Source organism: Trachymyrmex cornetzi, unplaced genomic scaffold (assembly GCF_001594075.2).
Source record: "Trachymyrmex cornetzi isolate Tcor2-1 unplaced genomic scaffold, Tcor1.1 scaffold214, whole genome shotgun sequence".
Taxonomy (NCBI): Eukaryota; Metazoa; Arthropoda; class Insecta; order Hymenoptera; family Formicidae; genus Trachymyrmex; species Trachymyrmex cornetzi.
This window is the reverse complement of record NW_017296782.1, coordinates 88,255-97,705: the sequence shown is the minus strand read 5'-3', so window position 1 is coordinate 97,705 and position 9,451 is coordinate 88,255. Positions and strand designations below refer to the sequence as shown.

General features: G+C 40.3%; 1 protein-coding gene across 1 annotated transcript in view; it reads left to right on the top strand.

The window, feature by feature from the left end:
• Oatp74D (Organic anion transporting polypeptide 74D) overlaps positions 1 to 9,451 on the top strand; it is a 75,319-nt gene that overhangs the window by 31,093 nt on the left and 34,775 nt on the right. The window lies entirely within an intron of this gene.

Genomic DNA, 9,451 nt, shown 5'->3' with positions numbered 1-9,451 from the left:
GTTGGGATAAGGAGATTGTACCTTTTCTTTTTGTCGGAGCCTTTGTTTGTTGAAAAACGTTTATTTTTTATTTTTCTCGTTTTCCGTTTGATTTACGAAATTGTTCTTTTGGAACAATGTTTGGAACAACTAGAACAATTTATCGCGATAATAAATTTTTCGAATATTAAGAAAAGGGGTACCGGATAAGAAAATGTTTTTTTGTTTTCTGCCATTTCTGTTCGTCATATGGAATTGTTCTTTTGGAACAATGTTTAGAACAACTAGAACAATCTGTAGCAAAAAAAAATTGTTTGATATTCCAAAAAAGGGGGGCTAGCAAAAAAAATTCGTTTTTTCCTTTTATTGGAGAACGATTTGGAATAAGATGATATCGCTTTGGAACAATGTAGAACAAACTCAGAACAATCTGGAACAATTGTCAAAATTTTAATTTTTAAAAAAAGGGGGGCTAACTTCACACACATAGCGCCGCTGCGCCGCGTGCGTATCGATGCGGGAGACGAGCTTGGTATCCGCCGGACTCTCGCCCGATTAGAGCCGGAACCTGGTCTGATCTCCTCAGCGACCGAAGGAATCTCCGGTCCGGACAAAAGGAAATCTTCGACAGTTCGTGTTTTCAATCTCGATGGAATTTGGGTGTAGACAATTTGATGATTATAGTTCAGTACTTGTATTCTGTTTCAAATAAAGTTGTGATCTTTATACAAATTAAGTTTTCATCACCCACAATTACGAATATTCTCTCTCCCTCTCTCTCTCTCTCTCTCGTGTATTATTGTATATCTTTTTAAATATTTTTTATACACAGTAGGAGCGCTTATAGAGTATTAATTTAAATCATTCACACATTTCTCTGCATGATACGTTAAATATCGTCAGGCATGTGTCAATATGAGAACTGACACACTTTCCCACGTATTTTCGTCGTGCGTGAAACTTCTCGCGAGACAATAACGCGCGTATGATATTCCTAAATAGATATTACGCGCAGTTTCGATGCGAAAATGAACGAGCAAGCAAGCGATGCGAGCAACGAACTCATCGGACTCATTGGTAATACCGAACGGCCGCACGCGTCCCGCAGATTACGACGCGTGTGACGTGCACGTGCAGGTGCATAACACACGTCAACGGACAGTGGCAATGCAATCCCTCATCGGGGGATTCCGCATGTGGGTGGACGGGAGGTGTGTGTACTTGTGCCTTTTATTCCCAGGGACGGAAAGTGGGTCACGGAGTCGCCGTACGCGGATAAATAGGGGGATAGAAAATGTGTCTGCGTATGCATGTAACGTGTGTATGTGTGTGTGTGTGCGTAGATGCGCGTCTCGCATCTGCATAACGTGGTACTGCGCGTGTACGTGTCCCTATTGTCGAGCTTTTCCGTCCGTCGCAGCTTCCTCCTTGTTTTTTCATGCAGCAGGGCGGCTGCACATTTTTGAGACACATTATTATTCCAGATCCAATTTTATTACGAAATATCCTTTGCTCTATGAATAAATGTTTTTTCGATATATGAGATTTTATACGTTTTGTTTATAAAGGGTATCCAGCAGAGGATGTAACCGAATCGATAAACACTAAAATTAATTCAATTTTAGGAATTCTTTCGCAAAACTTCCCGTATTCTGTCTCGCTCTTTAAATCGATATGTACAACATTTTACTTCATCGTTGCACAATTATTTTTGACATCTATTCAATTTTGGATACGATATCCGGATACACAATTAAAACTTGTACAGCAAAGCTCGATATTCGCGTGTATTTTTCATCTACATTAATTCTTTTACCATTCGCGTTTATTTACGGGAAAAATCAATAAAAGTAATGAAATATTAGATAAAGGGAAAATCTTAATTGCTGAAGCGTTTTGAAAAGAAGTTAAAAAAAAATGTATCTCTTTATTTTAAATCAAAACAAACGAGAGAGATATTTTATGAAAGGCAAAAAATAAATTTTTACATTTTATAATATTTTTTAAAACTTAATTTTAATTTTTCTGCATGTTTCCTTTTTCCATATTCGTTGCGATGTTTTGCGGGACGTAATCCCCGCGAATGTATTTACATAAAGCTTTTACTACATTTGTTGTTCGGAAACGAAGAAAACGATGCGTGCATTGAACGCACGCATCACGCATCCTTACGCACTGTTCCTTTTTCGTTCTTCCCGTTTCTTTCTCCCTTATTCCTCTCATCGTTCGTTATTACTGCATTGTACGCATACGTGACACATATCGTTCGTGCAGCTCGCGCACGTTTATTACATAATGAGACGCGCTCGTGTTTAAGGCTGCACGCATAGAAGCCTTTCGCGCGAGACACGAGTACGCAGCGCCTTCAGCGCGGCTATTATGCACTCGGCGAGATCCATCTCTTCCTTTCTTTCTCCTTATTTCTCTCTCTCTCTCTCTCTCTCTCTCCCTTCTTCCGTTCTCTCCTTCTCGATCTCGCATGCTCGAATCTTTCTTCTCTTCTTTTGCTTTCGTTTTCATGGCATGTGTGCGTGCTGCGTCGTAGGAAGCTGCGATGTAAACAGAAATGCGTGCATTCGCATCCGTCCGTTCGTCCGTCGAGCGTTTACGCTTCGAAGAATGCGTCGCCGCTGCTGATTATCGGTGATTGCATCATTGCCTCAGGATTAAAATTGCTATAATGTCCGATCGTAGGCGAGCACTTCTTGTTCTTGTTAGACTTTCTGTAACCAGCACGTGGTATTGTTATTCTGTCTTTCTCTCTCTGTCTGACTCTCCCTTTCTCTGTCTCTTTTTATGATAGGCTTTTGTTATGCAAATATATCGAGTTTCAAATTATGTAACACGGAGGTTGATAAGTAGCGAGTGATTGCTCGAGGATTACACGTGTTGGGAGTACCATTTAGAACTTTTAGATGTAAGTAAGATGAGCAACGAATATTTCTGAAAACATGAGTCTTTATTCAGTTTCTCTATTATCTCGCGTTATTTATGTTCATAGTTTTATGTTTTTTTTTTTCATTTTTTTACCTTTGATCGTGTTCGAATTCACCATTATACGGAAACTGTGATCGTTTCATTCTCTGTATTTATTTTCTTGAAAATCTTCCATTTAAGTTGATCGACGTCGTCGCGAATTCACAACGTGTGAATCGACGCTAGAACGAGAAGAGTCTGACGTTTGACGTCATTTGGCAAACATTCCCGTTGCTCGAACAGCCACCTCTTATATTTCGTACAGTCTTTCTCTGTTTCTCTCCTTCCTGTCTCTCTTTCATCGTTTCCATCTGTGAGGAGCGGCTTTCAAGGAGGTGATTCGCCTTTTTCGGCACCTTTTGGAGCCTGTCAGTTCTCTCTAATCGCGAATTCAAGGCGGGTCACACGCTTTCACAATGTTCTTTTTTTTTTTGGAGAATTGACCGTATTCTGTAGACATTTTTTGGATGAGTTTTAAATAACGTAAAATATATTTAAACTTTCTGTGCCAGGGCAAACCACGTCGGAACAGAATGGTATATACATAGGTAGAAAATGATTTTACATATACATCAGAATGCTATATCATTAGATTTATTAATATATTATACAAACGATCGTATTTACTTTTGTGTTCATATTTCATAACAAATAGTTAATTCCTGGTTGAAACTGTTACCGAAATTGATTATTATTAATCCCAAATTAATTCATAGCTGCTTTACAGATTACTAGTGACGTTTCTTTCTTAAACTTTTTAATGTAATAAAACAATTTTATCTTTATTTTAATAATTATTCTTAATTTTAATTCTGTAAAATAATTTTTCGCAAATAATTAGAAAATATTAAAATATTATTATAGTTACGAAAGATATTTTTTTTTTCAAAAATTATTTCTTTTTAAAAAATTATACATTTTTCTTTAATAATTGATGTGTGATTTATTTTAACAGAATTAGGTTAGGTTTGATACGCTTTAAGCTATTCCAATGAATTTTTGCATTGCATTTATAATTATAAACATTCTTGCAAGAAATGTATGTAATCGCAGTCGCCAACAAACAATGAAATATGAAAGCGTTATTTTAACCTGGTAATATATTACACGTTATACCGCGATAAAAGTGTCAGGGCGACAGATAGGATCGATAAGTATATATCTCGCTTGCACTTGCGGTTACACGAATGCCATCGAATGCAAGATAACCGTAACCCCCCCAGCCACAAAAATAGTCGGATATTCCGGCATCGAGGGAGCTTGTGGCTCGCCTTGGTAAAATGTCAATACGTCCGGCGCTTGTCGGCGAAGGGAACAGAAATTCAGAGGCGACACTCCCCGCGTTGCGCATATAGGACACCTGCGTGCAAACGGTGCGCTTGCAACGGCGAGCGTGTGTCTGTACGTGCGTCAGGAGCGATGGTGTCTCGTTGACCCAGTTCGACGATTTCGCTGCAAGCTGCAAGCTGCAAGCAGCGCCGTGCTTGCATGTGCGAATGCACGTGCACCGAGAGAATCCCTGCCACCCAGAATCGCGTTCTCGAATCGAGCTCGACCTGATAACCTGACACATTTCCGTAAGCATCACAATTATTTTAACCAGATTTCAATTTTTCCTCTTTCATTAGTCATTTGGATTGTTCTTTATTTTTGAAGAAACCTGATTTTCTTACCATAATTTACAAAAAAAAAGTTTAGGTATATACTTTAATTATTTTTATTTAACTGTTATATTATAATAGACTAATTCTATTTTGATTATTTAACTGTTCCGTTAATTAAAATTCAACGTGTAGAAAAGACTTTCTCCTTGTAAATTGATTCTTTAATCGTGTACTTTTAGAGCATTATTGCCCACGGAAAGTAAAGTTCCGCATTACTTTGCGTCGATCACTGGCCTTGCATTGTATGTAAAAAATAATGCATAAATAACCGCGTGGGACGAAGAAGCACGCGGCTCTAATAGTGTTATTTCGCGTACGTGATACGGTTGAATTATAGGTATAGCAGGGGATGCATTACCTTCGCGTTCGCGTTCGCGTCCGAATTATTTGAAAATCAATAAGCGCTGCTAAGAATACGCAAATGACCCGCTGGCCCCGCTGCACTTCCAGTGCGCTCACTCGCGCCGCGCCGGAACAGGCCGATGGAAGCGAAGGCGCGCAGAAGGCCGGCCGTTTGCTTCAAGGTGAATTTATAGAGGTATGGCCGCGGATTATTTGCGGATCCGCTGACGGAGGTCGCGTATAAATTTCTGTTTGGATTGAACGTGCGCCTCTGCGCCTTCAAAAGCAGCGTGTGCCAGGCCAGGAAGCGCCTTTCGCAGATCTCGAAGGACTTCGCTGGCTCTTGCGACGATCATCAGACGGGGGTATTGATAAGTCACGCGAAATGTGGTTGATGAACTTGTTAAAACTGTTTGACTGTCGTCACATTCAAGCGCGAGATGCATATTTCATCTTATTCAAACTTGATGCTTGCAAGATATCTCCTTATATTTATGCCTACAAGATGATTTGATTTCTTATCTCAATCGCAATAGGTTAATCTGCCTATAAATATTTCAGTTTTATCAACACCGATAAAGCCTTTTAACCTTGCCGAGAGCTTTGTGTATCCCTGATTCATTAATTTCAATATTGATCCAGCTGCGTTAACGAGAACATTGCATTAGGCTGCAAAATACGAGCGGCGTAACATCGTATAGTAATTAATCCATTTATTTGTTACTTTATCCATTTATCTCGTATCCATTCTTTATCTTTTCGTAAATAGGTTGCTTTTGTCGGTGTCGACGGAGTCGAACATCAAGTGCCTCATGTTCGTAGGTAATAACGCGCTGATGCACGTCCAATTTTTGCAAACGGAGGAACTTTACTCGCTCGCGCGCGGTGAATCGCGCTCCTGTCGGACGCACATTCGTGCGATGCAAATAAGAGACACTTGCGCCCGTTCTCGATATATCTCGATACTCACCGCGAATAGATGCATTGTGTCACGTCACCTTGTTGCGCGCTGCGTGCATGCGTGTCACGATTGTGCGCGTATATTGCGTCTGCGATGATATTACGGCCAATAACGTGTCGCGAACACCTCGCGCAATGTAAACTCTCGAGTCTCGAGTAAGTTGGATGACCAGACGGCACTCGATTCCAGACCGACTTGTTCAAGTATTCTCGACCAGATCGAGTGCGACTTCGTCGCATTTAACGACTTCCAAGGATGGAAGGTCGGGGTACGATAAAAATAATTGCATTAATCTGCGTGCACTCGCGAGCGTCGTTACCTCTCAAAATTGCTTGAAGAAAACGTTGCTGCGAGTGGGAAAGTATTTATAAGTATAATATGGGGTAAAAGTGTCTAGCTCTTATAATGGTGTGAATATTTTATAATTTCTTGTAAGGGTTAAAAAAAGCCCCACTTGACTGGCGTTCAAATATGTCTTGCAGTATAATCTTATAAGCAAGGGAAAAGATAGTAAGCAAAGATGCACTAACGTATTTCTTAACTTCAGAGAATTGTATCATCATTTTATAACCGATAATTGGAAAATTTCTATTATAGAATTATTATTATTTCTCTGTTTCATACACTGCGTTTTTATTTCAATTTTGAAACTCCACAAAAATCATACGTCGTACGATAAGCACTGTGGAAATTTATTTCCATAGTGTGCGTCAAGATTTCTATATTTAGCGCAAGGATACGTCGAGTGTGTTCTCTTCGACTCGGAATTGCGCCGGGTGCATTAACAGTGAACGGTGACCTCCTTGTAACGCATCTCGAATTCCTCGAGTGGAATTGCTCTGCCGAAATTTTGTGCAGTGCGATGATACGAGGATTGACAAGCCGTATAATCCGAGAAGTTTAACGATGCGAGTCACCAGTCGCTATATATCCTCCCACTTTCCCTCTCGATTTCTCTTTTTACTTTTAAACTATAAAGCGACAAAGTGTTTAAATATCTTATCGGTGAAAGGATCGTGCCTCTCGGAGAAGCACGCGTCTTTAGTTACTTAGATTGGACTTTAAGATAAAAAGAAAGAGAGACAAGTACAGGCTTTCTTCAAAAATAACGGCGATGGTCTACAAGAGAAACGTTTTTTTATCAGTCAGTATATGTCTCTGAATTTTATGGGGGGGGGGGGGGGGGGTTTCAGACCCGTTTTTCTCTCTTCTATAATTCATCGTCGATTGCTCGTTTTAAACTTATGTATTTTTCCGATTTCGCCGTTTTGCAATGCCCGAAATAAAACCGATAAATATCTTATTCGAAATCTAGGACGCGTTTGCAATTCGTATTATTACGGATTTGTAACACGCCATCGCGATATGAAAATATGCTTCTTTGCGCGTCGTTTTGGATTATTTCCAACTCGAATTTTGATTTCCATAAAATGCGAATATGAATTCACTTGTTTTACTGAAATTGTATTATTATTGAAAGTTTATTCCTTTAGAATCAAAGTTTTTAAAGGAATTGGTAGACGTTGTCAAGTGATTGACATTTAGGAAAAGAAGATAATGCTTGGTTCGACATGATCCAGAATTGCATACGATTCATTAAAAATGTTATCAGCATTTATCCCTCGTTTTTCTCGCTTGTTTCAAAGAAATTGATCTCGCAGAGCATGCGAGATAGTAAAAATAATTCGGCGCCGAAAGGATTAATTACGACCGTTTGACGAGAGGCACGAAATTCTGTATCGCCTCGTCCAAAATCTACGTCAAGCCCTGAACAATGAGCGGATATTTAGGCCGATGCGCCCCAAATCGTCCGAGGTTCCAGCACGGGTGCACCGAAAACTGGTGCATCGTGCCCCACGAGGCTTTCACCCCCGGCCGCGGTGGTGGCGGTCGTCGCGCTTGCGCTCGGCGATGCACTCACACGTCGATCGGTCGCATCTCGGTCGGTGATCTTGCTCGGGTGAAGCACGTCGGTGTCGGCGAACCGTGTGTATTCACGAAGTAGGTCAGGTCTCAATGGCGAGAAAGAGAGAGAGAGAAAGGGAGAAAGAGACGAGTGTGTGTATGTGCGCGCATATCGATGCAGCCACTCGTTCGTGCTCCACCACCTCGTGTTCAACGTTATGCATCTATCTTTGAACTATGCACGCCGAGAGACTCGTACGTAGCGAATTTTTAATTCCTCTTTCTCCTCCCTTCTTCTAGGTGCTCCCCCTTGTCTCCTTCGACCCGTCGACGCTGCCATCGTCGTCGCTCGTCGCGATGCACAAAGCGGCGGCGATGCGACGAGTGCGCGTCGAATGCATCGTCGCAGCGGATGCAGGGTTCTTCAGGATTCACTTTCGAACGATTCTCAATAGAAACTCACAGTCGAACGTAGGCTTATTTCGTTCTGCGTCATTTATGATGACTTCGACAATAGCATTTTAAAGACTGTCATGTTTCGGATTCATTGCATTCTTTTATTTCTCTTTTAATTTCTATAATTCCTGGGATTTTAATATTTGCACATTTATATTACGTACATATTTTTATCTACTGTAACTTTTACGTTGTCCTTGTTTATGTGTGTGAGACAAAGTTTTAATTATGATTCAGTACTCTACGTGATAAGTTTTACAAAAGATTAATTTGGGATCATGCAAATCGTAAAATATTCTACATTAGTGATTTCATGTCCAACTGGGTCATCAATATCAATAGAGAGATTCAAGCGAAAGAGCATAGGAATAACATAGGAAATTCTATTTTGTAGTGCGTCGATAATATCTCGGAAAGTGAAACTAAGGATACCGAGACACTATGATCCAATGACGAGAATTACGGAATTCCATTTCAATCTTGTATCTTTTAGAATTAAATTATTTCTTTAATAATAACTCTTAAATCATTCATATTGATATCGTTATCATCTTATTATAATATAAATCATTAATTTAATTACGCGTGATGATCCAAACGTATAAACCGACCAAATTTATGACTACAAGAATTAACAACTACGTATTAACGACATAAAATTTTATATTAGAAAAAAATTAATTTTAATTCATTTCCAGAAACAAATAGTTTCTTAATTACATCTGTCACAATAATAGAATAAAATTTACACGATTGATTTTCGCGTAACTATTTCTAGCTGCTTGGCTCGAGTCAGTTTTTTAATTGGTCGATAGTGCTCGAAACGGAGCGAGAATCGTGCCCGGATGACCTCAGAGTTGCAGAGCTTCGGGGCTGCAGGTACGCAACTGCGGCCTGTCCCATATTCTCATGGAGAGCTCGGACGCTCGATAACCGAGATATCGAGACGTGACGTAGGTGTGAGAGGCGAGTGAACCGGCCCACAATCGTGCGCTGCTCAGTTCCTGTGTGCGTGCGTACGTGCACATACATTACGTACACTTTACTTAATGAAACAATTGGACTGACCCGGACTACTGCTCCGGCGTTGTCGACACTCGTTTCGCGAAAGAAAAATACGATATAGAAGCTGCGACCGGATCATTGATGAGGATCGTCGCACTCCTTC